Source organism: Felis catus, chromosome A2 (assembly GCF_018350175.1).
Source record: "Felis catus isolate Fca126 chromosome A2, F.catus_Fca126_mat1.0, whole genome shotgun sequence".
Lineage (NCBI taxonomy): Eukaryota > Metazoa > Chordata > Mammalia > Carnivora > Felidae > Felis > Felis catus.
This window is the reverse complement of record NC_058369.1, coordinates 78,872,528-78,899,268: the sequence shown is the minus strand read 5'-3', so window position 1 is coordinate 78,899,268 and position 26,741 is coordinate 78,872,528. Positions and strand designations below refer to the sequence as shown.

The 26,741-nt window shown below is 49.8% G+C and overlaps 1 long non-coding RNA gene across 1 annotated transcript; it reads left to right on the top strand.

The window, feature by feature from the left end:
• Positions 1-2,700: 2,700 nt before the first annotated feature.
• LOC123381238 lies at positions 2,701-6,550 on the top strand. Its single transcript, XR_006588030.1, has 3 exons — positions 2,701-2,906; positions 3,266-3,480; positions 6,062-6,550. It is a non-coding gene; the product is annotated as an uncharacterized LOC123381238 (long non-coding RNA).
• The last annotated feature ends 20,191 nt before the right edge of the window (positions 6,551-26,741 follow it).

Here is a 26,741-nt window from a genome sequence, read left to right as displayed (position 1 = left end):
AGCAGCCCTTTGATTTCCGTGGCACCGAGAAAACTCTGCAGCTGCCGTAGCCCCTTCAGAACCAGGCACAGCTGAGGGAGGGAAGCTGGTTAAGATGATTTATAGGCAAGGCTCACGAGAGCTCCACTCCCACACTGCCCATCTCGTTTATCCGTCCGCGGTCAAAGCATACTCCAGCTGGCATGCTAAGCGGTCCTTTTTTGTGCGTGTGACAATTTCATTATTCATATTGTGATTTAATTCACGTACCATAAAACTCAGTGGTTTTCAGTGTCTTCACAAAGTTGTGCAACCATTACCACTATCTAATTCTGAAATATTTTCATCTCCCTCCAAATAAACCCAATCCCATAAATAGTCATTCCCCAGTTCCAGGCCCTGGTACCTCCTAATTCATCGTTATGGATTTGTCTACTCTGGACATTTTGCATAAATAGAATCATAGAATATTTGTCCTTTTGTGTTTTGGCTTATTTCACTTAGCATAATGTTATCAAGATACATTTCTGTTGCAGCAGACAGCTGTAGTTCGTTCCCTATAGTGCCTGAGTGATGTTCTACTGGATAAGCATACCACATCCAGTCAGCAGTTGGTGGATATTTGAGTTGTTTCTACCTCTCAGCTGTTACGAATAATGTTGCAATGAACGTTCATGTACAAGTTCTTACGCAGACACGTGTTCTGATTGCACAAATTAAAAAAATTTTTTTAACGTTTATTTGTTTTCGAGGCAGAGGGAGACAGTGCATGAGCAGGGAAGGGGCAGAGAGAGAGGGAGACACAGAATCTGAAGCAGGCTCCAGGCTCTGACCTGTCAGCACAGAGCCCGACGTGGGGCTCAAACTCGTCAACTGTGAGATCTTGACCTGAGCTGAAGTCAGACGCTCAACCGACTGAGCCACCCAGGCGCGCCTGATTGCACAAATTTTTAAAGAAAGCGAGACAGCCCTCGCCCCATCCAGGTTGTGGTATGGGGCATTCAGCCCTTCCCAGATCCTATCTACTGTGGCATGAGGAGTCTGGGGGTGGTCTGGAGTGTGGGTTGACCTCACTGAGCTTCTTGATGGCAGCTTCCTCTGCACGTGAGTGGTCTGCAGACTATGTGTCCACCAACCTCAGGATGGCAGGTATGTGTCTAACATGTGTTGGGCACGCTGCCTACACGAACTCTAATCCTCCCAGCATTCCGTTGAGGATGGTCCCGTCACCTGCATTTTACAGATGAGAAAGCTGAGGGCTGGAGCGATGAGGAAACTTGCCCAGAGGTCAAGGAGCCAGGACACCAGCTTCTAAGTGGGAAGAGTTCAGCGATTTGCCTGCCGGTGGGGAAAGGTGTCAGATGACTCAACATGAAGGTGGATCCACGGAATGACTCTCTTCCCTTAAAGTCTAAGGCTTCTCTGGGCTGCAGAAATCAATACCAGTGCACGGGTGCAGTGTTAATACCAGCTTTTGGACCAGCAGGTGTGATCCAAGAGTGTCATCTCCCGCCTGGCTTGGGTTGGCCTGGTTTGGGATGGGATCTGAAATGGCCCCTGGCCTCCGGAGTCCTGCCAAGCCCAGAGCATGAGCCTTTGGGCTGCTAAAAGGCAGTCTATTCTTTCTGTGTTCTGTACACATTCCCTACCTGTCTGCTGCTCAACAAAAGCAGTCTCGTCTTGGCTATGAGTATTCTAGTGCCTTCCAAAGACAGTAAATCAAGATCTGGGTCACTCAGCAACAGTCCCCTTCTTCTAAAGGCAGATGGGACTGCTGTTACTAATCTGGACCAGCAGGGGCTCTTTTTACCATTTAGCTTCTTCCCACAGAGTGGTCTAGAAATGCCTCTGGTAACAGACCGGATCTGCCTTCTTTCCACCTTTCCCCAAGCTTTCCAGGGTATGTGGCCTCAGGGCCTGCACAGCAGCCACAGGGTACCCACAGTCAGGATTCTGCCCTGTGGTCACCCACGAAAACCCACAGTAGCAGTGTGGTAGCTGGAAACCAGGGAGTGGTGTACCAAACCTTCTCGAGGGGGGAGTGAGTCTCCACCCACAAGTGGCCTTTTCCCAGAAGGCCCCAGGACTGCTATCAGGGCATTTTGCCAAGCAAGCTATTGCTATTGACCAAGACAGCTCCCAGCTGGGCTCAGAACAACTTCATCACTGTTGACGTGAGTAGAGAGGGTTAGAATCAGTGGTAGTGGCTGGCATCTCTGACTAAATGTCCTCAGATTTTGTTTCCTTAAGACACCATCTTGCCATGGATTCAGGAGATGAGGGCCTAAGTTCTATACCTTTGGCTGAGTGTGTGGGGGTTTTTTGTTTTTTGTTAATTTTATTGATAATTTATTTTTATTTTATTTATTTATTTATTTTTTTTTGAGAGAGAGAACAGGGAGACACAGACAGAGAGAGGGAGACAGAGAACCCCAAGCAGGCTCTGCACTGTCCGATATGGTGCTTGAATTCATGAACCGTGAGATCACGACCAGAGCCGAAATCAACAGTCAGACCCTTAACTGACGGAGACACCCAGGCGCCCCTGGCTGAGTGTGTGTTAATGTGTCTGTGTAAGTGTCCATGTAATAATAATTAAAATCACTTTGCATTTATAGAATGCTTGCAATGTGCAAGGTCCCTTGGGGTCCTTTGTACTCATGGTTTTATTTAATATATGCATCTGGAAGTACTATCAAATTTACCTATGAAGAACTGAGGCTCAGAAAGCTCTCACAGCGAAGTAAGGCCAAAGGTCTCAGAGCCAGTAAGTAGCAGAGGGAGGTGGGGTCTGAAAACAGGTGCAGCTTCTAACCCCTTTATGCCGGAACTAGGGTCAGGAATTCCTGGGAAGATAGCTTAGCCTCTTGTTGCTCCCTCTGCAACACCGCCTTAATTTCGTGACTGCTTTGGAAGGAGGGGGCAAGGTCAGGGCTCGAATCAGAAGGGGAAGGGGGAGGTGTAAGGTGAGGATGGCATCTGCAAGCTAGTTTATGTGGGAGCTGGTTTGGGTGCCTTGAAATTCACCAGGACAAGGCTTCTAGGATGGTACCCTCTCTGCACAGAGCCCCTGAGGGCTCATTAGTGTCAACGGGCACTGGGAGAGAAAGATAAAAAAGGGGGATGAAGAGGCAAAAAGGGAGGGGGAGAGCAAGGCAGAGGCCAGGGTTGCTCCCAGGAGGAAAGAAAGAGGTCGCATTGTAGCTGGCGGTCCAGAGACCCCTTCCCTTGGAACTTCCTGCCTGGGGGCTGGTAGAGCAAGCGCGGTCTTCATTCTCTCAAGCAGGGCCAACAAAGGACAGCTGAATCACAGGATTTCTCAAGAAATAAAAATTCCTAGCACACCCCTGGGGCCTCCGGGAGGAAAACTGACAACGTGTTGATTGAAAACAGACCAGGCTGATGTGGCCCGCAGCGCGGGGCCAGGCTCTCGCGGGTTCACAGCGACACCTAGTGGTTTTCCTGAGCACCTGCCACCGCGTGGAAACGGCCAGACCTGTGGTAGGTCGCGAGAGAATATTTGGGGTCTAGACCAGACATTTCCTCTTTTCCCTTGCTGTCAAATCCCATATTTTTCTTTGTAGAACATTTCTGTACTCTGAGGAGAATTCCACACATCCCCAACGTGGAAGGCCAGTTATGTACATCCAACTGACTGCCCTGGCTGGATTTTCGGAGGTGGTCATAATTTCCTCCGAATTTATCATTTTCATTTGTTAAATATAATTAAACGTATATAATGGTGATACCTTTAAAAAGCTTTTACACAGATGAGTGATCTGATCAGAGACCTTTCTTTACCAGACTACATGTTTGGAAAATATAATGACTATACTCCTGTATTAAGTCACAGACCTCAGCTTCCAAATTGACCCTGATCAGTAAGCCTGTAAAAATGAAAACTATGCATCTCTTTCTGGATAATGGTGCTTGGACATTTTCATTCTTGGCCTTGCATCATGTTGCTGCAGTTAATCTTCCGCTAATATACTTGTCTGAAGGCTCCCTGGGGCAGAGTATGTCCAGTGTTAGTACAATAGTACAATGCATGGGACATAGTTGATGCTCAAAATCTATTTCTTTTGTTTAGTTTCGGTTTTGTTTGTTTGTTTGTTTGTTTGTTTTCAGAGAGAGAGTGCACATATGCGAATGGTGGAGAGGGGCAGAGAGAGAATCCCAAACCGGCTCCGCACTGTCAGCACAGAGCCTGACACGGGGCTCAATCCCATAAATCATAAAGTCATACCTGAGCAAGATCAAGAGTCAGATGCTCAACCAACTAAGCCCCTCAGGCACCCCTCTTTTTTTTTTTTAAGTTCATTTATTTAAGTAATCTCCACACCCAACGTGGGGCTTGAACTCACAACCCTGAGATCAAGAGTCCCATGTTCCCCCAACTGACCCAGCCAGGTGCCCCTCAAAATCTATTTCTTAACTGAATAACTTGAGCTCCTGAGAACAGTGGGGAGCCAGAGGAGGGAAGTCTCCTGGAAAGTGCTGCTTTCCAAACTCTGAAGGAAATTTATCACATGGGGAAGCTTCTTGTCAATGTCTGGGGATGGTCTGTGGTTAAACAGTAGCCGGATGTGGCATCTGTAAAGCCTGTAAAAAGGCCCGTTAAATGTCTGTGGGTTGGCAGTCCTAGGAGGGCTCCTCGTGACCATGCTTTATGGGCACCTTCAAAATCCTCCCTGAAGACTTTCCTTCTGAAGAAGAAATCTCAAGCTTCTGTGATCCAATCTGGCTGGGAAGGGAACACTACCCCACACTGCATTTTATCCAGACTGTGATGGCCAAATTACTTGTGTTAACTGCCTTCCATTGGTTGCAAAAATCAGAGACGCACCAATTTTACTGGCAGGACGCATGTGGCAGTAAAGAGTCTTGGCCCCATGGCTTGATTTCTCTGGAACCCAGAAGACACAGAAGACCTGACTGTCTGAAGTGTGGTGTAGTGGATGTGGCTCATACTGGTGCCAGCCCAGCATTGCTTGAATAGCCTTTCTAAGTTAAGAAAGTAGGCCATGTTTCAGGCATTACTTCACCAGGGTGGAGATCAGAACTCAGTTTCCCAGACTAACTCTGCAGCTGCGACAGAGGCATGTGTCCCAGGCTCTGCCAATTGGAAGTAACAACACGAACCTTCAATACGGAAGAATGAAAAGCAAGGAAGCAGCTGCTGCATGGGGTTGCATCTTGATGGGGGGTGGAGCACGGCAGGGGACATGGAGACCCCTGGAGGCAGCAGGGGCAGAGATGCTCCCGGTAGGAAGAGGCCAGGGCAGCGGGCTCAAGCCTGTCCCTGGACAGACTGGGTGGGGACCAGGGTATTATTCATGGCTGCAGAGTCTCACGCCCCATTCTCTGATTCTGCCAGAGATTCCAGGAGCTACTAATATCCTTTAAGACATTCTTTTTCTGTTGAGACTAGAGTGCATTTTATTGTTTGTAGATAAAAACTGTCATTAATAAACCCGTTACTGGGGCGCCTGGGTGGCTCAGTCGGTTAAGCGTTCGACTTCGGCTCAGGTCATGATCTCATGATTCATGGGTTCGAGCCCTACATCTGGCTCTGTGCAGACAGCTCAGAGCCTGGAGCCTGCTTGGGATTCCGTGTCTCCCTCTCTCTCTGCCCCTACCCCGCTCATGCTCTGTCTCTCTCTCTCTCTCTCTCAAAAATAAATAAACATTAAAATAAATAAATAACCCATTATTAATAAACCAAAAATATAGTTAGTCCTCTCTCATGGAGCTGGGATCAGAAAATTATTCAACATTAGCTATAGGAGGTTAACGTCAGGAGTTCAAGGATCACTACTCCAGAGAGATTGTACTCAGATGTTTTGTTTGGGGCTAAGGTGGATATCTGTTGTTAGTGCCGGTTCAACATCCCTCCAGTAACAGCCATTTTCTATATTAGGCTCTGTGTCCTGGTGGGGCTGACATCATGCTAAACACATGATCCAGGCCAGGCCAATCAGATTGCAGCTTCTCCCTGGTCCCAGTGATTGGTTCAGAAGTTGATACATGTCCCATGGCAGACCAATGACAGCTGTCCCTGGGACTTGTGCAATACTTCTAGGAATTACCCTTTGCCTGCTGAGGCTGCTAAGCCGTAAGGAGGGAAGCGTGAAGCATGAAGCCGATGCTGACCACCTTGTCAAGTGTGGGAAGAGCCTGCCAAACAAAGCATAAAGCCACCTGGAGGAAAGCAGAGTAAGAGAGAAGGGCTAACTCCTAATGCTATTGTACATTTGGATGCAGCCATGACTAAAGTCAGTTCTGTGAACCATTATGTGAGCCATCTAGTTCCTTCGTAAGTTCCTTTGAGTTGAGTTTCTGTCACTTGAAACCAAGAGGGTCCTAATACAGTGGTGCACATTCATATCCTAGAATTTGGGGCAAGTCTTTAAAGGGATTAAATGACATCCCTGCTTGTCATCCCATTCACTTGGTTACTCTTCAAGCCCTCAAATATCCCTTATTTGAGGATAAGTGCTATGGCCCCAACTGCTGTCTTCTATACTCACGGGACCAAACTTGCACACATTCTATGAAACCTGGGGCTCCTTTGCACACTTTGTCATTATGCTCTAGCTCTCCCCTCCCATGTGGCCACTTGGGATTCTCCCATTCTGCCTGAGGCACTCCTTTCAACATTCTGTCTGACAAACACTGTTTAGCAATATACATCTTTGGTTTCAAAAAAAGGTACATCCTCCATCCTGTGCACAATGTGGTACCCACCTGTGAGGGTACATTGCCAACCCGCGTGCAGGGATACTTGCTCTGGCATCAGTGTGACTTAGTGACTGTACTCCTCATGCACCTCTTCTAAGGGTTCTTGTACTGCTACCAGCTGGCTCATTTTCTCTTTATTTCCAAAATCAATTCCCTAAGAGGGAAAGATATAATTTGATTGATCTACTTGCTGATTCGAATTCTCATTTGGGCAGGGCTGGTTGACCTGGGCTTCATCAGACAGTACCAGCCAGTCCGTGGGTAGCACATCCTGGGCGAGGCATCACTCTTGTCCAATCACACGTGGCCAAGAGAGGGTCACGTGGCAAAAGCACTCAAACACTGGATGAGAAACAGCTGGAAGCACTTCCCTCCTTGGGGGCTGTGACTGGGGCAGTTTTTCTTAGTTAGGAATCATGGGTATGATAGCTTCCATGATCCACGTGTCTGGTACCTTCTCCTATCCTAAAATTATGATGGCGAAAGGAGTGGGGACATTCATAATCATTGTAAAGGGTTGGCTTCACCTTCAACACCTCTGTTCTTTCTGCATCACACATTTTATTTTCCTATAAGCCAAAGGCTGCCCAGGTTCATGCTCTCTGGAGGACTCTGGGGAGAGAGGGGTTGCTGAGCATCATTTTAATACTCCTTTTCCCTGACACAGAGCACCCAGCTGCCACCTGGTTTATTCTGTAGTGTTCCATCAACCCTCTAAAGGCCAACTCCAGAGGCTCCAGCTTCAAGCCAAAGTGCTTTCAAAATCACCAGGAGGGGGCATGTGGCTGGCTCAGTCAGTGAAGCGTATCTCGTGGCTGTAAGTTCGAGCCCCATGTTGGGCACAGATTACTTAACGTCTTTTAAAAAATAACAACAACGAAACACACACACACACACACACACACACACACACACACAAAACCACAAAAAAACCCAGGAGGTTCATACCTTGGAGACCTATCTCAGGCCATGTCAACTTGGAGTTTCCCTTGGCCTGGCACTGTCCCTGGTTGGGCTGGAGTGTTATACTGGGAAAGCGGCTTCTCTGCCTGGACCTCTCTGCCTGGACTGACTTCTGCCCAGGCCTAGAATGCTGTCCCAATAGTCTAATTCCTCCTTGTATTTGAAGGCTCCTAGAATCCTAGAGACATGACTTCTCAAACCTCAATAGCTCATTTCTCTAACACTTCCAGATCCTTGTTCAAACTTTATTTATTTAATCCACCAAATTCTGGTGACTCTTTTCAGTTTGCTGCCAAACACTGTCTCAAGAGAAAAAAATGGTCTCTAGTCAATGTGAATGCCACCAAACTGACCTGTCCCCACTGTGGAGAAGACATAGCTTAGTGATAAAGAATGTCGGCTCTGATACTAGATAGACTTGGTGTCACAATGAGATACCACCTCATACCTGTCAGAATGGCTAACATTAACAACTCAGGCAACAACAGATGTTGGCAAGGATGCAGAGAAAGAAGAACCCTTTTGCACTGCTGGTGGGAATGCAAACTGGTGCAGCCACTCTGGAATACAGTATGGGAGGTTCCTCAAAAAATTAAAAATGGAGGGTACTATGGGTACTATGACCCAGCAATTGCACTACTAGGTATTTATCCAAGGGATACAGGTGTGTTGTTTCTAAGGGGCACATGCACCCCGGTGTTTATAGCAGCACATCAACAATAGCCAAAGTGTGGAAGGAGCCCAAATGTCCATCGATGGATGAATGGATAAAGAAGATGTGGTGTGTGTGTGTGTATATATATATATATATATATATATGTATATATATATATATATATATATAATGGAATATTACTCAGTGATCAGAAAGAATGATATCTTGCCATTTGCAACATGGGTGGAACTAGAGTGTATTATGCTAAGTGAAATAAGTCAGTAAGAGAAAGACAAATAAATATCACATGATTTCACTCATATGTGGAATTTAAGAAACAAAACAGATGAACACAGGGGAAGGGAAGCAAAAATAAGATAAAAAAACAGAGAGGGAGGCAAACCATAAGAGACTCTTAAATACAGAGAACAAACTGAGGGTTGCTGGTGGGGGGCAAGGGCTAGATGGGTGACAGGCATTAAGGAGGGCACTTGTTGGGATGAACACTGGGTGTTACACATAAGAATCACTAAATTCCATTCCTGAAATCAAATCATTATTACACTATATGTTAACTAACTTGGATTTAAATATTAAATAAATAAATAAGTGAACGAATAAATAAATAAATAAAACTTCCTCTAAGTAAAAAAAAAAAAAAAAAAAAAGATACAGTTGTGGTCAAATATTGGCTCTTTGTGACCTTGAGTAAGTTATTTAACACCTTTGTGCTTCCATTTTGATGATGATGATAATAATGATGACAACGATGGCAAAAGTCTGCCCCCTACTGGTGTGTGTATATTAAATGAGATCATGTACACAATAAGCAGTAAAAATTCACTGTTTTTTCTAGTTAGGTGGGATTTCCCTAGGGAGCATCATCCCTTTTTCCTAGAGACCTGCTGGGACTTGCACACTTTGGGGCCCTTCCAGTGAAGGTGACAGAAACTTCACAGCCGGTGCTATGGGATCCTCCTCTGGACTCTATTCTTCCTGCCTTTCCAGGGGCCTCAGGCCAAACGTCACTGGTTCCAGAGAAGAAGGCCAAGACAATGGCCAACTTGGAACATGCAAGTCTGGACTTGGACATTCACCCACTTGAAAGTGTGCACTGAGTGACCCACCACTATTCACTTTGGGGTTTTCTTTTAGTGCATATTGATTGCTGCTTGATGCACAGGACTTTCAGTACAGGGATGGACGTCGGGGAGGAGCCCCCATTGCTTCTGTCCACCCTGGTCTGTGAATGTTTCCTGGCTGTGCAAAAGTGGTTCAACAGAACAGGCCCCAAGTCCACTCTCCAAAAAACCTAATCTGGGCTCAGCCAGGCTTTTGTTAAATCTCAGATCTAAGGAGCTGGCAAATCCATTAAGAACAGTATCTGCGAGGTGATGGCCCAGGCGATCCTGGGCTCACAGACCTGTCATCATTAGAAGAGCTTGTCTGGGGCTTTCACACACCTCATGACAATCTCGGAACAATACCATGCATTGGGCAGAGTTTAGAGACAGAAAACTGTCCATGGAGTTTTAAATCTGCAAAAAGTTTTGAGGTCCTCTACGTGAGCCCCTTTGTTATGCAAATAAAGGGAGGAAATCCCAGAGACCACAAGGTGACCCAGCCCATTAGGAGCAGTGCTAGGCTCAGCCCTGGAACCTCTGTCCTTCTACCACTTTGCTCTGTACCTGATGCAGGGGAGATCTGTGCTTGGTGAGAAGACAAGTGCCCCAAAAGCCCATAGGAACATTTGGGCCACACCCTTGTCCTTGCAGGGGGATTATGGGGGCCGAGGATAAAGCCAGTTTGCTCCAGCTTTCAGCTGCGCTAAGGAATCCCTTTGGGTCTATGCAAATTCCAAACTGGGAATGTCAGACCTCAGGCAAAAATTCTTCAACCCTGAGGATGAGTCAGTCCAGACTGCGGGAGCATTCCTTGGCCTGTCCTGCTTCTCCCAGAATTCCCTAAAAGTGCTGGAACTTCATGTGGATGGAACTTAAAAGATTTATCACTTGTTTTAATCCATCAAAATTGTTGAGCACAGGCTGTTTTCCCAACCCTGGACTGGCACGTGCCACTCGAGGTCAGGGGCTGTCCTTAGCACCTTGAGGAAGGGAGGGAGATGGGGGGCACTCGCACATTCGGTTCCCTAGGAGAGCCTCCTCTGGGGCACCTTCCAAGGTTGGCTGTGCCTGTGGTTTGTCTTGGGGGCCCAATGGGCGGCAGGGCACTGCCTGGATGTGCCTTTCGGGTGATGCTGCCTGTATAAGCACGTCTCCTCAGACACACATCTGCTCCACCACATAAAACAGCATCTTTGCTGACTTACTTAGCGTCCATTAAGTTCATATTCAAATGAACACACCAGATAGGACGGGGGGGGGGGGGGTCACAACACCCACAGGAGGTGGGAGAGGTGTTTAAAATGAAGACCTGTGCACCAGAAGCTTGTTTCACGTAACGAAAATAAAATAATAAAACAAGACAGAACAAAATACTGCAACCGAACACTGGCTCTAAAAGCAGGAAGCGGGGCGCCTGGGTGGCTCAGTCGGTTGGGCGTCCGACTTCAGCTCAGGTCACGATCTCGCGGTCCGTGAGTTCGAGCCCTGCATCGGGCTCTGGGCTGATGGCTCAGAGCCTGGAGCCTGCTTCCGATTCTGTGTCTCCTTCTCTCTCTGCCCCTCCCCCATTCATGCTCTGTCTCTCTCTGTCTCAAAAATAAATAAACGTTAAAAAAAAATTTTTTTTTAAATAAAAATAAAAGCAGGAAGGGAAAATTTGGGTCTCCACATCTTGCTTCCTCGGGGTCCACTGCAAGTGTACATTGGGGGGCCACCAGCCTGGTGGCCTCTAGACAGTCATGAGTCCCATTAATTTGTGTGACATGATTGTGGCTGAGGCCATCAGCACACACACAACAGCCTCTCCAAAATCCTGAAGGACTCAGGAGGCCCTGGCAAATGGAGGGTCTCAATGGACAGGCTGTCTGGGCAGGAGGCAACTCAGATGCCAAGGAGCACGGTTTCCTGGGACCTTGGGGAACGGGGGTGGGGAGGGAACAGAGCAAAAGGCGAGGGCATCAGAGGGAGTCTCTGGGAGATCTCTCTGCATGCTTGGGTGGGAGCTAGCTTGGACCAGTCTCCCTCACCCAGCCAAAGTGGCTGGGTGAGGGCTCCCCCAACGACGATGCTTCCTGTCTGCCCATCAAGGTGCCCAGGGAGCAGTGGGGACCCCGAGACAATGCCAGTACCTCCCTCTGCCTGAAGCCAGGTAGCCTGTGTACTGGCCCAGACGCCCCTGGGTGAACGGCCCTCCGCTCGGACCCAGGACGCAGACCCAGCCTGTAGCCCCAGCTCACCCTCCCCGCCGACCCCCAGGAAGGATGGCACAATGGCGGGTATGTGCCTGCTTGTGCCTGCTTGCTCTCCTTTGGCCTCGTGATTTCCCCTCTCCCTTCCCAAAGCCTATTCCCTCCTCTCTGCTGTGTGATGTGATGGAATTGTCCCAAACCCGGTTCCTGAAGGGAGGAAACCCAGATAGTGGCAGTCACTCTCTGGGGCCGCCTGCAGCCCCTGCACTTACAAGTGACTGTGAACAGCACCTTCAAGGCTGTCACCAGGCCTGGAGGCACAAAGCCAGAGGAAGGGTAGGGATCTGGAAGGGGCTCAGGAAGAGGACTTCTGCAAGCTGTAAGGGCAAGAGCTGTGGCTGCTTCTGCCAGTGCTTCTGGAACAGTCTTCCTCAGTCTCCTGCCCCGCCAAGCCCACCCCTGCCTGTGCCCATCACGGCCTGCCTTACACCTCTCAAACTCTCCGGGAAACAGAGAATTCTGCTGGGTTGCTGGGATACACTTCTACATCTTTCTGAGCCTTTGTGATAGCTGGCATTTCTCACTGAGGGATGCAGATGGCCCTCTCCTCGTGCCAAGGTGAGCTTTTCCAAACGTTTGCATGGACCTCATGTTCCTTGGAAAAGAAGCCTTGCTCCCTGTCAAAGGAGAGGAGGAGTGCATTCTGCCTCAGACCCCACTGAGCCCTAATGAGCTGTCTGTGTAAGCTCAGGCGGTGGGATACCTGGGAAGACAGCTCCTAAGGTCTCTCGCAGTGAGTTTCTTTGGGTTCCACGATCGCACTGTGCTCGCGTAAGCCGCAGAGCCTTTGCGCCCGTAACCCTGCTGTCTGGGATGCATCCAACACACATCTGCCAAGCTTCCCTTAAGCACCAGGCACTCTGTCTCCAAGGTGCTGAGCGAACAACGCTCAGTGTGGCGGTGCAGTGCAGAGAACGGCAGTGAGGTGTGGCCTGTGCCTTTGTCCCTGGTACCCCCTGTACCAGAGCATCATGGTGAGGACATCTGACCAGTGGTTCTCAGGGTTGATCAGAGAAGAAACGCACAGGGATGCAGGGGGAGAGAGAGAGAAATGTCAGACTCGGAGAGCTGGAAATTGAACCTGTCTCTTTCCCAGTATTCATCAGAGCACTGGCTTTGACCATGATCCGCTATCAGAAATATGTCTGACACTACAATCTGGCTCACACGTAGGCATCTAAGTGTATATATGCGAACGTACACACGGCTGGCAACATTTTGTAAGATATAAGCTTTGCTACGTGTGATGGACTCTGATATATTTTTCGTTCTATCCTATGTTTTCCAAAATGCTGTTCATGAATTTTGCATCCCACTAATGGATGGCAAATGTCGGTTTGAGAAACATCAAGGTACGGAAAGGAAGAAGGGTAACCAACGCTGTGTGTGGCAGGAAGAAGTTGCCATCGAATCTTATTTTAAGTGCATTCAAGACATCCTCTGCTTAGATTCTTCTAGAAATCTTATCAACCTCCTCTTAATTTGCATTGATGAAGACCCAACCTTCTGCTTTGGGGTTTGCTCAAAGCAAAGTACGGCCTCTCAGCCAAATCCAGCCCTCTGCCTGTTTTTTGTAGGCCTGTGAGCTAAGAATGATTTTAAATGGGGGGAGAAAATAAAAATAAGAATATAATTTCACAACATTTGAGAAGTCTATGCAATTCAAATCTCCGTGTCTCTAATGATTGGCTCACGGCCATACTCGTTTGTCTGCGTGCTGTCCGTGGCCTGCTTTTACACTGCAATGCAGACCCCGGCACGGCCTGCAAAGCCTAAAGTACTTGCTGTGGGGCCCTTTCCAGCGAGGGTTTGCCTTGGGTTCAAAGCATGGCATTTCTTATGCTAGGGATGGGGTGACTCCCCAAAGAAATGGTTTTGCTGCCGTGGGACCTTTTGAAGACCAGCTAATTCGAACATCTGTTCTGCCATGGTCTCCTCTGAGCCCCCCGTTAGGCCAGCAGGAGCATCAGGCTGGTGTGGTGGAGGAACCAGAACCACATGACAGCCTGGGCAGCTGCTCAGAGACTCCTGACTCTCAGGCACTGCGTGGTCTGGCCTGGAGGCTGGGGCTGGACTGGGGCTCAGAGAGAGCGCCTTTTGAAAAATTAGCCAGCACTGGACTCTGATTTCTCCACTTGACCTTTCTCTTCCCTCTCATCTTTAAAAAAAATTTTTTTTTGATGTTTTTATTTATTCTTGAGACAGAGGCGGAGCGTGAACAGGGGAGGGGCAGAGAGAGAGGGAGACACAGAATCCGAAACAGGCTCCAGGCTCTGAGCTGTCAGCACAGAGACTGACGCGGGGCTCGAACCCATGAACTGTGAGATCGTGACCTGAGCCGAAGTCGGACGCCCAACTGACTGAGGCACCCAGGCACCCCTCTCTTCCCTCTCATCTTGCTGGCAACTCTTTTCTCTAGTCTTGTTCTATTTGACTTTGAGCTTGTAAGGCCTCTAGGTCACAACTTCCTAACAAAGTATGGGGCAGAATCGTTTGAAATATTCATAAATGCCTTTTTTATTTTTTTGGAAAACCCCTCCCACTCCTCAAACTCAAGGCCAAAGCCTCCGGGAGACACCCCCACCTTGGTCTCCCACGGCCAGGCTGTTCTGTGTTCCTGTCTCAAGAGAATTGGGGGTTGAGGGGACAGGGACCCTCTCTGGCTTTAGCCTCAAGGATGGGGAAGCATTGAAAACTCTCAGCAAAAACTGTTTTGGGGAGCACTACGGGAAGGAGCAAGGCTCCCTCACCTCCATTCTCTGGGCTTAAGAGGGTGGGAACTAGAAAGGGATCCTCTGTGCAGAGAAATCAGTAGGCTGAGGGAGGGAGACACAGCCCCTGAAGACACAGGGTCCAGCACTGGGGACTTGGAACGGAAGTCCACCTTGACCTTCAGCCTGCACGTAAGCAAGCACCACTCAGGGCCACTGGAGGGCCTTTGTTCATGGGAACATCTTGTGCAGCTGGCACATCCCTATGGTGTATGACACCATCCTGGCCTCCACTGTGGCTGTCCCATCTGACCTGCCCTAAGGAGTCACTGCCTGGATCTATTTACTACCAGACACAGAGAGAGGGGCCTGGACATTTGGTGGGCCCCTGTCTGACCTGGGAAAATCTGGGTGTGCTGAGGGGATTGCACGTCCTCGGGTTCCATGGCGCCCGTTTCCAGATTTGGGACTGGGTGTGTGTGTGTGTGTGTGTGTGTGTGAGGGTTCCTGTGTGTGCACATACGTTTGTGCGTCTATGAGGGCATGTGGTGGGATTTGGCATGGGTGAGGATGAGAATGAATGGATGGAGAGACAAGCAGCCAGACACGTGTCAGGGAGGCCTAGAAGCGACGCCCGCTCTCCATACAGGCGTCCAGTCTGCTGGGTCTGGACGTGCTGGGCCCAAAGCCCATCACCCCGGCTTCAGGACAGAGTCCCTACTTTTTTCTACCCCATTCCTAATTTTGGTTCTTCCCAAAGAAGACGTTGAATTTCCTCAGGTTACCACTTCTCTGGCCCCACCTGAGGTAACTTTTTCTAATTTCAGAAGCAGAGAGGTTCCTCCAGCCCCCTCCCCACTAACGGACAACAGGCAAGCTTCCTTCCTCATCTGCCAGGGTTTAAAAGCTTGGCCCACATCTCACAGAAGTCTCCTTGAGTTCAATTACAGTAGATCGCCCCATCTCCTAGATTTTTCTCCCTTATACTTGAAGTGAGGACAGCTTTAATTTGAAATGGAAATTTATGCAAATACTATGTAAATTAGGTCATTCCCAGATTAACTGGGGGAAAAAATCTGGTCGCCTTAGCAGGCACCATCTGTTTCCTCCTCATTCTTTCCATATCTGTACCCCACCCCCCTTTCCCAATCCACTTTGAAACTTGTTTTCCCGTGGCTGAGCAAAGAGATCTTTCAAGGGAAGGAGAAACAAATCACCCCATGCTTTTCTAGCTCTAATGCCCATTCATTCCCTGTGGGAGGAGGCTCAGGTGAGGGGTAGGCAGAGGTTTAGGGGTAACCGCAGGCTGCTGGCACTTGCTTTAAGAAGAGAGCTTCTGGGGCTCTCTGTGCTGGCCCCACTTGTTCTGAGCTGAAGAAGCCTGGATTCTCAGAGTACACGTGTGCTATGACCCCCTCTTTCCCTTTCTTCCTGGCCTCTGTTTCCCTTACCATTCTTTCTGCCCCTCCTCCTCTTTGCCTTTGCCCGGAGCCTTCTAATCACATCCAGGAGCCATCTTTGGGCAGTTGAGGCAGAAAGGCTCCCCTCCCCGATGGCCATAGGCCACTCCCGCTTTGGGGCAGTGACCATTTCAGTCCTACTGTGTAGGACAGAGCCTAGTATCCTGATAGCTGGAGGAAGTTTCTAACCCACAACCCTTTGGACTTCCTTTCCTCTTAAAGGTCGTTAATGGGAAGGAAGTGGGGGGCTCCTTGGCTCCTTTGTTAAGTGTCACTCTCTCCTTGAAGGGAGTAAATGAGAAACTGAGCAGCAGCTCATTAGCCCCTCATCCTGCAATGAAGAAGTGTCTGGAGCAGAGCCACAGCTGATTCACGATGAATAAATAACTTGGGGGTAAAAACTTTTGTTGTTGTTAGCCGCTGAGATTGTGAAGTTGTTCGTTATTGCAGCAAAACGTGATGAGAGCTGACTAATATACTCTCTATTATCTTCACTAACTTTATCTTTTTTTTTTAAAATTTTTTTTTAACATTTTATTTATTTTTGAGACAGAGAGAGACAGAGCATGAACGGGGGAGGGTCAGAGAGAAGGAGACACAGAATCCGAAACAGGCTCCAGGCTCTGAGCTGTCAGCACAGAGCCCGACGCGGGGCTCGAACTCACGGACCGCGAGATCATGACCTGAGCCGAAGTCGGATGCTTAACCGACTGAGCCACCCAGGTGCCCCACTAACTTTATCTTAAAGCTGCCTCAAATGTCAAAAAATTCTTTAAAAAAATTTTTTTTAGTGTTTATTTATTTTTGTGAGAGAGACAGAGAGTGAGCGGGCGAGGGGCAGAGAGAAAGGCAGACACAGAATCCAAAGCAGGCTCCAGGCTCTGAGCTGTCAGCACAGAACCTGACGCGGGCTGGAACTCACAAACTGTGACATAATGACCTGAGCTGAAGTCGGACACTTAACTGACTGAGCCACCCAGGCGCCCCTCAAAAAATTATTTTATGTACTCATGTGATATTTTCTCAATCTAAGGTCAAATGAGAATAAAAGCATCTTCATAGGGGCGCCTCAGTGGCTCCATTGGTTAAGTGTCTCACTCTTGATCTCGGGTCAGGTCTTGATCCCACAGTGGAGAGTTTAAAACCCACACTGGGATCCACACCAGGTGTGAAGCCTACTTGAAAAAAAAAATCTTCATAAAAATGTGTCCTAATATGACAGTACAAACTGCACTCGCACAAATGGCTTCGAAATCAGACCTCCAGGCAGTGGGACCAGTTAATGCAAAGGCCCTGAGGCAGGAAGGTAAAGAGCCCCGTGTGGTTGGATCAGAGCAAGCAAGTGGGAGAGTAGTAAGAAATGAAGTCAGAACGGTCGCTCTATGCCCCTCCTCACAGTCACCGTTGGCCCAGCGTGCTGATAGTAGAGGAGGAGGCAAAGACCAAAGCCACCACTCAAAGCATTCTTCCAGGGAATCAAAGTCCAGCAGGCACTAAGCAAATCATAAACCACAGACTCTTAGAACTGGAACTTCTGAGATCTCTCAATCTAGTTGATTGCCACGTGGGGTCCTTAACATCCACAAGATTCTGGGAATCCCTTGAATTGGAAAATGCACTTTTCAGAGAAAATCTCCAAAGTTTCACTCCAAGAAGTCTAGGTCCCCTCTCTCCCCCCTCCAACAAACAAACAAACAAACAAACAAACAAACAAAGAAAACAAAACAAAACAAAAAACCAGCAAAGAACTTCCGGTCCAACTGGTTCTCCACCCAAGGCCAGATGGTGGCAGGCAGCCTGGATTGTATCCATAGCCTTGGAGACCTGGGTCTGTATGCCCTGTCCTCTCGGGTGGAGGAGCCCAGGGAGTGCCCTGAACTTCTAGGCCTGGGGACACTGGGGTTCCCTTCAAGAAACTAGAGCTTTTGTGAGCATCTGCAAACTCACAGGCACGCTCCCGGCTGTCCTTAGACCGAACAGACCACAAATCTTGCTTGTATTTTACTGCTGCTTTTATAAATTTTTTTTTCAACGTTTTATTTATTTTTTGGGGGACAGAGAGAGACAGAGCATGAACGGGGGAGGGGCCGAGAGAGAGGGAGACACAGAATTGGAAACAGGCTCCAGGCTCTGAGCCATCAGCCCAGAGCCTGACGCGGGGCTCGAACTCACGGACCGCGAGATCGGGACCTGGCTGAAGTCGGACGCTTAACCGACTGCGCCACCCAGGCGCCCCTACTGCTCCTTTTCAAAGGTGCCCGGATGCTCCTTTGATAAGGAAAATGTTGTTGCGCTTAATGCGGTTACTGAATTCATGGCCTTTTTCATCAGTATATTGTTTGTCACCCATTGGATGCTCTGTATAAGTCTAACATATAATTAGTCTAACATATATTAGATTCCATATAAGTCCATTACAATGCGGTGGGGAAGTGTAGGTCAAATATTTTGCACTAAACGGGAAACTATATTCAAAATGGTCAGAACCATGGTCTGTGGCCAGAGAGAGGAGGCGTGGAGAAGTCTGATACATGTGGGTCGTGCAGGGGATGGCCCCAAGGCAGAAGCCGCTGTGGGCAGCAGCAAAGCGAGAAGGCAGAAGTGAGACCAGGCCCGGGACTGCTCAGGTGGGGCCATAGACGGAGACGAGGCTCCCTCCTCGCTCCTTGGACAGGAAAGATGCAAATTCTCAATTCTGCATCTTTCAACAAACAAACAAACAAACAAACAACCCTGCGACTACTCTATTTGCTATTGGTGTTTTAAAAATACCAAATTAAATACCCCATTAACCAGTGTCACCTCTGGAAGCCTGACTTCCCCGTCCTGCCCTGAGAGCGGGGCTCAGAAAACCCCAGCACCAACCTCAGGTGGTCAGACCTGCAGGTGGGTGGTTCCCCCAGGAGGCTTTCAAGTCAAACCGCGAGCAGAAAGGAGAGGTTGAGGGCTGGCGTTCCTTTCCGGGCCTCTGCTCAGCTTCTCCTCACTTCACTGCCTAAGCATGTCCTCCAGGAGAGGGCCCGGGGCGAAGCCACCGAATATTTAAAGGGCTTCCTGCTGGACGTGGGAAACTCAGAACAGGAAAGTCAGGCCCAGGCGGGTGTCTGTGGAGCCTGCCTGGGTGCCGAGCAGATTTTCAAGACACAGGTCGCCCCGTTTGCGCTGGGGAATCATGCCCTGCCTGCCACCCTGCTCGGGAGGCGTGGGTGGACCTGGCCGCTGCTGGCGAGCTTGCTTCTGGTTACCATTCTCCACACTGACTGGCGTTGCCAGCGCTGACCCGACTGTGGCTCCATTGTCCACCGTGGCCTGGGCTGACCAGCCCCGCCTGGAGCCCTGCCCTGGGAGGACGCAGGCTACCACGGCCATCACAAAGCGCTGCTTTGTGGCCCTGACAGGAGGGCTTGTCATTAGCTGTGAGATGGTCCCTGGCAGATCCTGGCATGTGGTGAGCAGACAGCTCTGTGCTGGCCACAGTATTTCGAGTACCCCCATTTGGATGCTGGATCCAAACCATCCAGGATGCGTTGCCGCTTCCTCCCCACGGATCCCTATGGACTCAAATTCACTGGCGCCTTTGTGCTGACCCAGAACAGGAGTAGGGATGGCACAGGGGCAGAAGTCTGTGCCCAGTGCCCATCGTTGTGCGGGCTGATGGCCGTGGCGCCATTAAAGTTGTGCGGGACCCTTATATGGTGGTGTTCCTGGTGTCAAGGTAGTTGAGAGCCTGCGCATCCCCCCGCTTGGGGCACGGGGACAGGTCCCTATATGGCAGCAGCTTCCTGAGGGGATATCCGACCAGAAAAAAATGGAACTACACACACACACGAAATCACAAGCCATAAGGATTCATGATTTCAACTACACTGAGAACCTCAGTTTATCACAGGTGCTTTAAAGAATTTCGGAAGAAGAGCCACAAACTGGGGAAAGACCTGTATAACACCTAAGTGACAAAGGATTAGACTCAAGAATAGATCAAGGGTCTGGGGACAACAGGTGGGGATGGAGGGAGTAGGAAAGAGACCAGCAGTTCAATAGAAAAATGGGCAAAAATGACACGCAGGTATTTCACAGAAGTCAAAATACGGAGGGCTAAGGACACATATGGAAATGTCAGCCATGGCAGTGTCCGGGAAATGCAATCCCAGACCACGATGAGATGCGTTTTTCTAGTGCAGGCATCCTTTTCAGTGACTCTGGGCCTTTCCCTGGGAAGCCTGACCTGCTGGGCTCTGCAGGGCCTCTGCTAAATCGTCCCCCGAAGCACCCTCCCCCCCAAGAGCCTGAGTGGGACCCCTGCCCTTTCCCTTCCTCTCACCGTGTTGGGGGGTGGGCAGCAGATCCTTCCCCCACCCCCACTCTCAGTGCCTTCTGGTGGCTCTTCTCTCAGGTTTCAGCCTGGCCAATGGGGCCGTAAGGACATCTTTTCAAACAGAAACTCAGTCTGCTTCACCCCGCAAGCCCATGGGGAACTCAGGGCAGACTATGACAAAGTAAATCTGCTGACAGTTAGCACTTTCCAGATCAAGTCCAGGTGAAAGAGGGACTCCCCCCAGCTGACCCCAAGCGCCTCCTCCTCCCCGGGGGCAGTGGCGTTGTACCACTGGCTGCAGTGGATGCCCCGTGTGACAAGGAGCACGTGCAGACCGTGGCGGCCCTGAGGGGCCCCCCTCCCACAAACTGCCCCCTTGGTCTGCCCGCTCAGAGTCTGGCTTGCACTTTTCCTGTGGGACTCACCTGGTTCACAGCCTTGAAGAACTAAACAGGCAGCTAAAAGAATATCCTGAATGAATATCCACACTTGGAACGAGAACTAGATGCAGCTTGGCCTGTAGGGAATGTCTGCATAATTAGGTGTCCAACAAATAAACACTAAGCAGTGGGGTCTGGACACCGCTTCCAAACTCGCTGCTCTTAGGAGGTGGTGAGACTGAGGGGGCGCCATGGTTGCTGTCGGCTTCCCTTGCTGCTCCGCTCTCGGGAACCTGGATCATGGTTCCTTTTTCCATCCCCCTCATCTCCCACCACATGTGGATTCCGAGCCAGCTCAGGCCAGCACGGTTGCCATGGTCTCTATAAATATAAACAGCAGGCAGGGGAGTCTTGGGGATGGTGAATGCATAGAGATATGGAGATTCGGGGGGAGAGGCACACCTGGAAGGTATGGAAGAGGGGGGTACCCTCTCCCTGTACCTTGTCCTGTGCATCTCTTCCCTCTGGCCCCTCCTGAGTTTTATCCTCTTATAATAACTCGGTGATCCAGGAGGCAGCTAAAAGAACGCCAGCTATAGTTCAGCAGCAGGAACACAGCACTAATGACCGCGCACTTTGGCCTGGCTCTAATGGCCGAGGCAAGCCTCTTACAGAACGACACCACAGAACACCTCTTAAAGAAGATGTCGTATTGACAGTGACAGAGTCAACATCCAGGAGTGAAGAGGAAGTGATAGGACCTTCAGCCTCAAGCAGAAAGAGCAAAAAATCTAGAACCTGACAACTTCATCCAATGCAAGTTTTTCTGTTTGTTTTTTACCAGCTCATCTCAACGGAGCCACAGGCAGCAGATCACCTCCTGATTCTTATTCCAGCTGCAAATGTTTCTCAATACATCATGAGTTCTAATAATCATGATTTTTTTAAAGCCAAATTAAAAAAGAAAAAACAGAAACAAAACAAACAGAAAACAAAAGCAGCAGGCAGGATAGCTCTTTGGTCTGCAGTGGCTCCATGGACCATTCTTGTCAACTGCATTCCAAAGAGATTTTACTGCTTTCTTTCGCAGGATCTCTCTCTTTTCTCTGGTCTTTCTTTCAGCCAACAAATCAAGCTTTCACCTTGCGCCAGATGGTCTTCTAGGCACTGAGGACACATCCGTGAACAGTCACAAACCCCTGCCCTCATGGAAACGCTATTCCAGCTGGGGAGACTGGACATAAACAAAATAACAGGTGAAACCTATGACACGGAATGTGATGAGCAGCTCTGAGAACAGCTTCTACCTGCCTGGCAGGGAGCAGTGAAAAGAGATAACTTCACTGACCACTGAGTGACAATGAACGTGGACGGAGCAATCAGCACAAGCAGGCATTGCGTCCAGTGACTTAGGCGCGTTATCTCATCTGAATCACCTAAAATCCCATGTGGTAGGTGCTATTATGACTCCTCAGGTTCCAAATACGGAAACTGCCAAAGAGGGAGATTCTGTGACTTCCCAAGATTGACCCACTGCTAAGAAAGGGGGTCAGGATTTGAATCTGAAACCAGGGGACTCTGGTGTCTTTGTTTTTATGTCCCTTGACTCTGCCCTGACCCTCCTCCACACTCACTCCGCAGCCCCTGGGCTGTACCACACCGCAGTGAGCGGGTGTGTGGCCCCTGAACGTATGGGTGACGAGAGGAGTTTAGTGGGTCTGAAATGACCACTATCCCCCTTTTGTGCAGACGGCCTCACCTGCCCTGCACACCACAGCCTGGCGTTGGCAGTGGCTGCCTGGTGGCGTCTTTCAGCCCCTACCCTGGGCGTGGCTTAGCCCCTACCCTGGGCGTGGCTTGGCCCCTGGCAGGCACCACCAGCCTGAGATAGAGCACCTGTGGCTCCACTGCCCAGGTGAGACCCCAGCTCTGTGGGGACAGCCTGAACGTGCCTGGGGCAAGATTCAAGGCGGTCTCAGGTTCTAGAGAAGCCACCACTGCCGCAGCCCCTGTGTACTGTTTTCCCAAAGTGTGGTGTGCAGTATGGGGGAGGGTACTCTCCATGTCCCTTCCCTGCCCGTAGTGACAGGAAGCCAAACCTGGGAAGAAACAGAGCACGTGTATGTCCATGTGTGTGTGTTTGCAAAATGTCTTATCAGTGCTCAGGGCACGAGGCTGAACAAAGACACTCCCTCCTCCCTGCCTGTAGTGGGTCAACTCTGCACAGGGGAATGCCTTCCAGTCCTTCCAGCAGTAAGCCATGTGACCTCCCTGGGACTCAATGCGTTAGTCTGTAAAAAGGGGAGAACTCTTTTCCTGCCTGCCCCCCTGGTTTATAGAGAGGATCACAGGAATAGTGTACTGAGTGTGCTTTGTAATCTTTAAAGTGACATGCACATCCATTAACCCTGCAGGGACTGCCATGTGGAGTCCCACCAGCAGGAATCACCAGGAGGCTTGTTTAGACAGGACAATCAGGGGTGAAAATTCCCTCTCCCTGAAAGGACACGTGTATTGAAAATCCTCCACTCTGTTCCAAAAAAAAAAAATTATATAAGATCTGTCCCGGGGCGCCTGGGTGGCTCAGTCGGTTAAGCGTCCGATTTTGGCTCAGGTCATGATCTCACAGTTTGTGAGTTCGAGCCGCACGTCGGAATCTGTGCTGACAGCTCAGAGCCTGGAGCCTGTTTTGGATTCTGTGTCTTCCACTCTCTCTGCCCCTCCCCAGCTGACACTGTCTCTTTCTCTCTTAAAAATAAATAAACATAAAAAAAAAAAGATATTCAAAAGACCTATCCCTCTCTTTCCCCCACTCCCACCAACAGATGAGAAGTTCAGAGAAGGCACAGCTCTTCAGGATTGGGGTGCAGGAGGCCCTTCCACAGGGTAGGGGCTCACACCGTGCTGTGTTTACACAGGGCCTGGTGACACACGCCTCCCCAGCGGGGAAACAGCCTCAGTACCAGTCCCCTCTCCGAGCTAAGTGGGCACCAGGCAGATGGGCCATGGACTCCCCAGACTGACAGATGTGACCCTAAAACCAGTGGGGGCTTTCCCCCCATGGGCTCAACTGGCTTCTCACGCTCTTTTTAGGAGGATTCCAATTGCCTGGAAAATGAACTCTCATTTATTTATTGGGTCCCCTCCTGCTCGCCATAGGTTACTTGGTTTAACCCACCCATCAGGTCCGTGAAGTATTAGCCGAATTTTATGTCCAAGGAAGCCCGAGCCTGAGAGAGGAGGCTTTTAAGTCAGCTTCTCAGCTCCAGCTGGAACCCGGATGCGCTGGGCCTCAAATCATGGGCTCCGACAGGGCTCATTATTAACCAGGCAGTAAATACCTCCATGTACCTGTGGGTCCGGGAAGCGCTGGGGGTATGAACTTTGCAGGAGGCCCTCACAGGGGTGGGGTGGGGAGGGCAAGCCGACCGCTGGGCCGAACCCCACAGAGGACCAGAGGGTCCTCCGGGGACCTAAGCTCCCAGCCCAGGGCTGTGAGCCGTGTCTTGAAGAGGTGGGGTGGGCGTGGTGGTGGCAAGTGAGGGACAGGGGCCAGCCACCAGGGCCTGGGCTCCGCCTCTGGCTCTGGTGGCAGTGCTGACCTGCGCTGGCCAAGCCCACTGGCCCGGGTGAGCAGCTGTTTCCACTCTGGCAGCAGCCTGGGTTCTGGGAGCCAGGCCAGCGTTCGCAGCCTTTCCCCTCCTTTTCCTTCTCTAAAAGGGAAAACTGCTCAGGGCCGCCAGAGCCAGCGGCTTGCTCCCAGGTACACTCGGCTGGACTGGAGGGTGAGGCCTCTTGGGACGCTTTTTCTCTCTGGGTCTGGCCATTCTGGGGCCCTTCGCCTCCTACAGCGGCTGGAATTCACTTTGTTGTAGCCCCTCTTCCTCACAGGGGCTCCCTCTTCCCAGTCCCAACCCGTGTCCTTTGTCTCTTAGAGCAAGCAGGCCGACACCTCCAGTGGACAGGGGGCCTCCTGGTAGACTGTCCCCAGACAGGGCCCTGCCGCCCATGGTGACGTGAGTGACTTTGCCTAAGATACTCTCAAGTACGTCTGAGGGCCAAGTCTGAAGCACCCTCTTCCTCTCTCTCCAGGGCTCACTGTTGCTGTTTGAACTCCAGGGTCCTGGGGCTCCTACCTAGAATGATCTGGGGCGTGTTTGTTCCCTCCTCTGGAAGGCCTCTCACAACCTTAGCGTGCGCCGTGCAGACTACTCGTGTTTACAAGTCTCTTGTTTTCTTAAGTGATTTTCTATGACTTTCCCGGAGGCTTTAATCTACGTAAGCTCTTCTTCTAGGCAAACAGGAGGGGAAATGGATTCACTACCCTCAGAAATGTCATGAAATTATATGACAGCTTTGCTACTGAAGGACAATGTGCAGGGCTCCTGGGAGCGGGGCGGCCCTGATCACAGCTCTGTGGGGCTGTCAGCAGTCAGTGGGGTCAGGCCCGAGCTGGGCTGTGCCCTTCCACACCATCCTGGCAGCTGGGAAGATGACCGGAAGCTGCCCCCACCCACCCAGAGGATGCAGTTTTCCCTTGTGGTGAAGGGGCACTAAGTCTTGTTCCCAGGCCTCTCTGAGGGGGACGTAGTGTGAGAGAAAGGCCACAGAAGCCAGCTCTGGAGATGTCTATGCTTTGAGTAGAATGTTCTACGCTTTAAGAGAGTTCCCCCAAAGGGAATCCCCTTTGACCTGCAGATTTGTGGAAGTCCCCATCACACCCTGGTATCACATTAAGCTTTTTAACATTGGGCCACATGTGATTCATGTGGCATTGGGCCACATGTGATCCTGGGTTCTCAAGACCTATGATTATTTTCCATGTTATAAAGTTATAAAAGAACAGTACAATTCCACATAGTCATTTGAAAGAACAGCACTTTTTTTTGGAGGGGGGACCCAGAGATAGTATGAGTCAGGCTAGGGGGTCTGGCCAGACACACACAGTCTCGAAGGGGCATGTGTTGGACAAGAAAGAGTCCAATGTATCTGAGCTCAATCCTGGCTTGGTGTGTAACTTTGGACAAGTTAATTAACCTCTCGGCACTTGTGTTTCCTCATCTGTCAAAGGGGAAAGATAACGCTCCATCTCACTATGTTGCTGTGAAAATTAAATAAGAAAAGCAATAGAAACTCCCTCACACAATGCCTGGCACATAGCCAGGGCTTAATCAAGGAGAATTCCCTTTCTCCTCTAAAATCTGGGCTTCTAGGGGCACCTGGGTAGCTCGGTCGAGTAAGCGTCTGACCCTTGATTTTGGCTCAGCTCACAATCTCATGGCTTGAGAGTTCGAGCCCTGTATCGGGCTCTGCGTTGACAGCACAAAACCTGCTCAGGATTCTCTCTCTCTCTCTCTCTCTCTTTCCTTCTCTCCTCCCCCACCCCCTGCTGGCTTGCTCTCTCTCTCTCTCTCTCTCTCTCTCTCTCAAAATAAATCAATAAACTTAAAAAAAAAAATCTGCAATGCCTGAGAAGGAACCTAGCATTAGGAATCTCTCCGCATTTACTGGTGGACTTGTCTGAGAGATCAGAAGTGTTTGGGAAGGGGCTTACAATGGAAATGGAGTCTATGAGAATGTCATGTTGTTACCAGGAATCAGGGGTGTGAGAAGTCCTTTAACATAAATGAGGAGATTATCTCTTTCATCTGAAGCCTTGTCATGGGTCCACTGTGTGATTCCACAAAAGTGAAAATATTTTCTATATACAGGAAAACCATCTCCTCGACTTAGGGCCACAGGCTGTGGGTAGCTCGGTGACACTCTCTGGGTCCATAGGGCCCATCCTATAACCTGGTTTCATCTCCTTTCCCCACTCTGGTCCTTGGGAAGTATGTACAAGTTTCCTAAGTGCATGAAAATAGTGGCTCGAGATCACTAGTGTGTTTCGCCCAAATCCTCTTGATCTTTGATAAAACAGAAACAATTAAGATGACATTAGCCTCGGTCATGAAGAACTGAGTTCCTGTCCAGTGCTCCTTGGACCCTAAGGCTACTACCTCAGGCAGAGACCCACAGCAAGTGCAAGGCCTTGTCAGGAAGGGTTTCCTTTAATAACCCCCATTCATACACGGCAAACACAGGCATCCCTGAAACTGTCAAATGAGAACGGACACAAAAGACTTGAACAAGAAAAGTTCTTGTAGCTTTATTCCAAATAACCC